Raw genomic sequence first — 6,618 nt, 5'->3', positions numbered from 1 at the left:
CTTCATGGTCATCGTTGAAGGGGATACAGATGGTTGGGTGAGGTGAAGGACAAAATTTCCTGGTTCCACCGGAAGTTTCTTTGCGGCACATTTTGATAGGTGGTCGACAACGCTGTTCTGTACATGTCGCACATGTTCTATTTGCAATCCGTCAAAGTGTTATCATTAGAGTCTACTTCAACACCCGCCTCCTCTTGTGGGAGCCGCCTTCCTTCATCATCTCGAGCACACTTGTCTGCCAACGTGTATAGCTTGTTGATGGTCTTGGGGAGTTTGGCATTCATTTTGGCCCGCATCCTTCCGTTGCGCATGTTTGAATGGAACACAACAATCATGGCTACGGGGTGTACCTCAGGAATGTTGTAGTGCACTCTACTTAACATGTGGATGTATTTCCGCAGGGCTTCCCCCTTCCTTCTGCAGGTCCTGCAAGTTGCTGGGTTGTCCTGGCTCCTGGTGGCCACATGTGAAGGCGCCAACAAACTCATTCCACAAGCCTACCCATGACGAAATGGAATTCTCCGGCAGGTGCATCGCCCACGACCTCAGATTTGGCTTGAGTGCCAAAGGGAAATAGTTGGCGAGCACCTTCGCATCTCTTCTTGTGGCAGCTTGGACGGCTATCGTCCAGATGCCCAGGAATTATGCCGGGTTGAGCTTCCAGTCATACTTTTCCATTTGTTCAGGCTTGAAAGCTCGGCTCGAGGGCTCGCGGACCTGTCGCGGCTCGCGAGTGAAGGGGGGACATGCGAACTCGTAAGGCAGGTATCTGCTAGCATTGGGCGCGGGATTGTCAGTTTCTATGCCACTGCGCCTGTCAGATTGACGGTGTGCTATCCTGCATCGTTCAATGGTGATATACGAGTCCTCCTTCCGCTGGTCTTCCAGGACATGCCGCTGGTCTTCCTGGTTGCGTGGGCTGGACAAGGCCATGCATGCCTTGTCGGGTTCACAAGGGCGTCGAGCTTGTTGCGGCTGCCCTTGGGTTTGCTGTCGAGGAGGATACTGCACCGTTGGTGAAGCCCCCTCAACACGACCATTAGTCTAGGTCACCGTCGTCGTCTGTGGATGACGGGACGGCCCTGCATTTTATGATTTGCTGGCTTCAGCGAAGCCAACCAAACACTCGATGGTTGCCTTCAATTCGTCCATTTTGTCAGCCGCTGGTGGATAAATTATGTGTAGCTGAGCTCGCGACATTGCTTTCGCGGCTGTGTTCGGCATGGGAACATAGGCGGACCGCGACGTTGCTCGACTCCTGGTTGAATCAAGAGGAGTGTCTTCATGTCCTTGTCATCGTGCACCAGTCACCATTTTGGTTTGATGTGGGAGAGGACGAGCTCGTGGATCTGCGGCTCTGCTCAGCACTCTATCTTGCACTGGACGAGGCACGTGCCCAGTAGCCGCGCCCGTGAAAGGCGCAACCAATGGATCATGACAATGTTCGAATTGGGCGTCACTGTTGTCACTGTGACCACTGGTGCGGCGGAAGGGTGGAGTCTGGATGTCCCTTCTGCCCGCAACACCAGGGCCAAGCTCCCCAGGATGTTGATGATGCTCGCCTCGGGCACTCTTTGTTCCGGCTTCGGTCGTGGGAGTAACGATGGTGACACCTCATGCGCCGATCGCGTCGCCCACGGTGCCCGCATTGTGTGACGCCGCCGCGGTGCCAGCACTGTCCGCAACTGCAAGCATCATGGCCTTCGAAGTAGAAGGATGGGCGGCTGCGCCAGTCTTCTTCTTAGGAGCCCTGAGGAAAAAGAATAATGAGAAACAAAGCACACTGCTCCTAATCTCAGGTTTGCACGAACGATTGCCCCTGCCTGGCGCGCCAAAGATGCCGGGGCAGGTTGCACTCGATCACCTATGGGGCCATTGGCCCCTTCGTTGTTCGGCCGGAGACTGCGTTGCAAAAAGAGCAGAAACCACGAGATAGCATGACGATGGGACTCGAGGCATTCACCCAGGTTTGGGCCATGGAGAATCATAAAACCCTACTACTGCTTTTGTGGATTGATTTGGGGAAGACGAAGCTCGCACAATGTTCTGCCCCGACAAGGGTTGTCGTGGAGAGATACTATGTGCGTACAAATGTTTTAGGGTCCAAATCCTATGCTAGGTTGCCTTGGGCCTCCTTTTATAGCTCAAGGGGCATACACAGTGGAAAATAGACATGATTAGATAGCTACAGTGTTACCATACCTAACTCTGGCACTCAAGAAAAAATACCATAAAAGAGGACTTAGGTGGCATGTGGGGGTGCGTCCCCGGCAAGCTCCTTCCACCGATGTAGCTAACTATTACATCATGGCTTGACACGCCTATGGACGGGTGTCAAGGGGGTATAATATGTCTTCCAGCATGTCAACACATGCTCAAAAAGAGACACTTAGCCATCTGGGAGCTCGACACCTCATCGATAAGTGACTAGTGTGCCGATGATGTGGAGCGGTGGTAAGTTGGCTCGCGCTTGCCGGAGGCGTGACTTGCTGGGTCTTCATGAGGATGCCTATTCCTTGGTCCCCGGTAGATGTCGGTGGTTCTTGGTGCGTCTTCGGCCCGTCCTGGGCTGTTGTGTAAGTCTTGCTGGCATCTGGTTATGGATACTTGCTTGGGTTGGCAGTTTCCTTCGAGGGGTTATGCTCTTAACGCATATGCATAAGTCACGGGAACTGGGTACCCCATTGCTAGTGCACCAACAGTCATGGTCCATCAACGCATCTTGTACCTTGAGAGGCAAAACAATATATAGAAAATATAAGTGAGCACAAAAGTTTGTCAATTGTAAACGAGTGACTCTACCTTCCGATATCTTGGGGAGAATTTGGTCAATATCAACAGGACCAGCCACACGAGGCATGATGTAGGTTATGGTTTCACGAGGTTCAACTTTGTTCCCATCATCAGCATCCTCAACATAAGGATGTAAAATGTGTGGAGGAATATCTTCATGCATCATTTTTTGATGTTCATCATCATCAACAGTTTCTTCAACATCGACATGTGCATGTTCTTGGTCTTGTACGTGATGATGGACTTTTTCTTGTTTTTCTACTTGACGGTCAATATCTTCTTGTTCTTGAATTATGGGATCCTCTTGAGGGATGAGATCTTGTCGTGGCAAAGGCGTATTAGTTGGTTGGGTATGAGTGGTGCTTGTGCCCTCATCTTCACTTGCATAAGGAACATGTTCCATTGGAAGGAGAGCACCTACACCCATGGTCAAAATGTCTTGCGAAGGATCTTCTTCACCTGCATCACTTACATCAACTTGGTCCCCATGGGATCCATTAAATTCATCAAACACCACGTCACAAGTGTCCACAATGCATCCGGTGGATTTGTTGTAGATCCTGTACACATGACAGTTTGATCCATGTCCAGCAAATATTCCATCAGTTTTTTTAGATTGAAATTTTCCTAACCGCTCTCTCTTGTTGAGAATGAAACATTTGCAGCAAAATACACATAAATACTTGACATTTGGCTTGTTTCCTGTAATGAGGTAATATGGGATCTTCTCGAAGATCTTGCGGAGGAAGAGACGATTTGAATCATGGCATGCGTTGTTCACGACTTCAGCCCAATAGTTGTGGGGAGACTTGTACTCATCCAACATGGATCTTGCCATCTCCACAAGAGTCGGTTCTTCCTTTTAGCTACTCCTTTTTATTTTGGGGTATATGGTGCGGAGTTTTGATGCTCAATTCCTTCATCACTGAGAAACTCTAACAGGGTGTAGTTCTAGAATTCAGATCCATTGTTAGTTCTTATTGCCAAGATTTCTTTGTCAAACTTGCGTTGAGCTTGCTTGGAAAAATCAACGAAGCTGATCTTTTTCCCCTCCTTTGATTTAAGAAATAACACCCATGTATATCTCGAGTAATCATCAACAATGATGAACCCATACTTCTTCCCACCAAGACTATCCCATGAAGGAGGCCCAAAGAGATCCACATGAAGGAGCTCCAAAGGTCTTGAGGTTGATACAATATTGTTGGGGGGTGCTTTGATTGATGTTGCTTCCCGGCGATGCATGTACTGCACGCACGATCTTTCCCAAACGATACATTGGTTAGTCCAAGGATGTGTTCAACCTTTAAGAGATCTTGAACATTTCTCATCCGACATGGGCTAGCCGGCAATTCCATAGCCATCCCTTGTCGGCCTTGGCCATGAGGAAAGTTGCAGGGAATGTGCTCTCTTTTGAGAAATCAACTGTGTAAAGGTTGCCATCCAACTCCCCCACAATGGTAACTTCAAGAGTATCTCTCATAAAGACTTTCACATCCGTTAGTCCAAAAAGTGTATCATAGCCAATAGATGCCAGTTGACGAACAAAGAGTAAGTGATATTTAAGGGATTGGACAAGCATGTCATTTGCAAGTGACATTTCATTTGTGATGGCTATCTTGCCCAAACCAAGTACCTGTCCTTTAGACCCACCGTCAATTGCAATGCTCATAAATGGTCGAATTGCTTCCATGAAGTGCATGAGCAATGTGCCATCTTTGCTCATATGATTGGTGCATCCTCTATCAATCACCGATTTAACTCCACCGGAGAAGGGAACCTTCACACATTTGAAGCCTTGGTTAGAGGAACCCATTTTACAATGGGACCTCTCATTTTAGTAACAAGAGTCTTAGGCGCCCAAATTGCATAGAACCAAAAAGCATTTCGCGGACCAATAAATTGAGCATAGACATCTCCATCTTTTTCCTTACAGAGGACATATTATGGAGGCATACATTTTTATGGTTTGTTGAGAGTAGGTTGGCCCCTTGTGGCCTTCCTACTCTCAACCTTCCCAACATCTCCCAATCTGTTTTCCATGTGCCCTTGTTGCACAATTATCCCCTTGAGAGGAGTTGTTGACTTATGTGTCGTTATTCTATTCCTGCTTATGCTTGTATTAAATCCAAGCCCTTCCTTAGCCACTACCTCCTTGTGTTGACTCAACACCTCATTGAGGTTTTGTTGTCCTTGGGCACATCACATGAGCCCCTTTTCAGTTTGAGCCTTTAGGAACCGGTTCTCCTCAAGAACACTAGCTAGGTCACCACTCGGGTTAGTAGCACAAGCATCAATATTTATAATAGGAGAGGAGTAAAATTGTCCTTGAATGTAAATATATGTAAGCTTGAGTTCGTCAAACTTCTTTGCATGAGTGTCGAGATCCTCTTTCTTTGTCTTGAGAGACAAATGTAAGAGCTCACAATCCTTAGAAAGAGTGGAATGAGACTCATCAAGCTTACACTTGTCACTTTTTAACACTTCATAAGTGTTTCCAGCCTCTGTCAAAGAGACAAGTTCTTTAGTGTGCTTATCAATGTTTGCACCTATTTTTAAGCACAGTTCGTCATTGTGTGCTTCCTCATATAGGACTTTCTGCTCAAGGATTTGACATTTCTCCTTTTCCTTGGTAATGAGGGTTTTGTGTTCCTTAATGGAGGTGGTGTTCTTACTCACCATCTCCATAAGCGTTCGAAACATAATGAGTTTCTTTCCTTTGAGAGAGCACATGACTTTCTTCATTTTAGAAAATATAGCATCACTTATTTTAGATTCATGAGCATGATCCTCAGCTTGAAGATATTCACCACTAGATTTGGTAGATGAAAATAGAGGAGGGTTAGGTCGTGGAGTTACCTTTACTTTGTCTCAAGATGTCTATGCCTCATCATCTTCCACCACACCTTTTGCCATGAGCATTTGTGTGCATTACCCTTGTAGTCTTTCATTTTTTTGTATGTGACAACATCCCAACCTTTGTTGACCAGTCTTCATGTGGTTTGTGTATCTTGGGCTATGCCTGCGACACCCCCAACATCATCGGGGTCTGATTAATCTTGAGCAACCATTGCCTTCCCATCTCTCTTCTTGGACTCGGAATTTAATGGGCTGGCCAACTTCTTCTTTACTGAAGTCTTCGGAAATCTTGGTTTGTCTTCTCTCGTCTCATAGGGACACTCATTTTATAAGTGGTTGGTTTTGTCACAATTGTTGGAATTACTCCCTAGAGGAAATAATAAATATAGTTATTATTATAATTCCGGTATCAAGATAATCGTTTATTATCCATGCTATAATTGTATTGAATAAAGACTTGTATACATGTGTGGATACATAGACAAAACATTGTCCCTAGCAAGCCTCTAGTTGGCTAGCCAGTTGATCAAAGATAGTCAGGGTCTTCTGATTATGAACAAGGTGTTGTTGCTTGATAACTGGATTACGTCATTAGGAGAATCACGTGATGCGCTAGACCCAAACTAATAGACGTAGCATGTTGATCGTGTCATTTTGTTGCTACTGTTTTCTGCGTGTCAAGTATTTGTTCCTATGACCATGAGATCATATAACTCACTGACACCAGAGGAATGCTTTGTGTGTATCAAGCGACGCAACGTAACTGGGTGACTATAAAGATGCTCTACAGGTATCTCCAAAGGTGTTCGTTGAGTTAGTACGGATTGAGACTGGGATTTGTCACTCCGTGTGACGGAGAGGTATCTCGGGGCCCACTCGGTAATACAACATCACACACAAGCCTTGCAAGCAATGTGACTTAGTGTAAGTTGCAGGATCTTGTATTACGGAACGAGTAAAGAGACT

The sequence above is a fragment of the Hordeum vulgare genome, chromosome 2H (genome assembly GCF_904849725.1).
Source record: "Hordeum vulgare subsp. vulgare chromosome 2H, MorexV3_pseudomolecules_assembly, whole genome shotgun sequence".
Lineage (NCBI taxonomy): Eukaryota > Viridiplantae > Streptophyta > Magnoliopsida > Poales > Poaceae > Hordeum > Hordeum vulgare.
Note: the sequence above shows the minus strand (reverse complement) of the source record.